The sequence below is a fragment of the Orycteropus afer genome, unplaced genomic scaffold (genome assembly GCF_000298275.1).
Source record: "Orycteropus afer afer isolate SDZICR_OR568_19922 unplaced genomic scaffold, OryAfe1.0 scaffold00868, whole genome shotgun sequence".
NCBI classification, from domain to species: Eukaryota; Metazoa; Chordata; class Mammalia; order Tubulidentata; family Orycteropodidae; genus Orycteropus; species Orycteropus afer.
Window position 1 is genome coordinate 560,539 of NW_006922455.1, and position 1,139 is coordinate 561,677.

Sequence of the window (1,139 nt, forward strand, 5' to 3'; positions counted from 1 at the left end):
GTTACTGGGTAGGGAGGGGCGGAGACTGGGTTAGGGTTGGACATAGTAAATGGGGAGTGAAACCAAATGAACAGAAATGTTGAATGTAAAACAAGCTCTTAAAAAAAAAAAAAAAAAAAATCTTCAGTCAAAACAAGGCCAGGACCTGACTGTGGAAAAGACTACGAATTGCTCATATGCAAGTTCAGGTTGAAGCTGAAGACAAAACAAGTTCACAAGACCCAAAATATGACCTTGATTATATCCCACCAGAACTTAGAGACCATCTGAAGAAAATAGATTTGATGCATTGAACATCAATGACTGAAAACCAGATGAACTGTGGGACGACATCTAGGACATTATACATGCAGAATGCAAAATGTCATGAAAAAGACAGGAAAGGAAGAAAAGACCAAAATGGATGTCAGAAGAGACTCTGAAACTTGCTCTTGAACGGAAAGTAGCTAAAGCAAATGGAAGAAATGATAAGAAAAAAGAGCTGAACAGAAGATTTCAAAGAGCAGCTTGAGAAGGCAAGGTCAATGATTACAACGAAATGTGCAAAGACCTGGAGTTAGAAAACCAAAAGAGACAAACATGCATGGCATTTCTCAAGTTGAAAGAGCTAAAGAAAAAAATTCAAGCCTTGAGTTGCAATATTAAAAAATTCTATGGGGAAAGTACTGAATGATGCAGGGAGCATGAAAATAAGTTGGAAGGAATACACAGAGTATTCCTAGAGCATACACACACACACACACACACACACACAAGGTCAGGGTTCATCTATTTCAGGTAGTGGCATATGATCAAGAACCAATGGTACTGAAGGAAGAAGTCAAAGCTGCACTGAAGAAACTGGCAAAAAACAAGGTTCCAGGAATTGACAGAATACCCATTGAGATGTTTCAACAAACAGATGCCATGCTGGAGGCACTTACTCACCTGTGCCAAGAAATATGGAAGATGGAAAGAGATCCATATTTGTACACATTCCAAAGAAAGGTGATTGAACAAAATGTGCAAATTATTGAACAATATCATTAATATCACACTCAAGAAAAATTCTGCTGAAGATAATTAAGAAACAGTTGCAGCAGTATATTGACAGGGAACTTCCAGAAATGCAAGCTGGATTCAGAAGAGGATGTGGAATA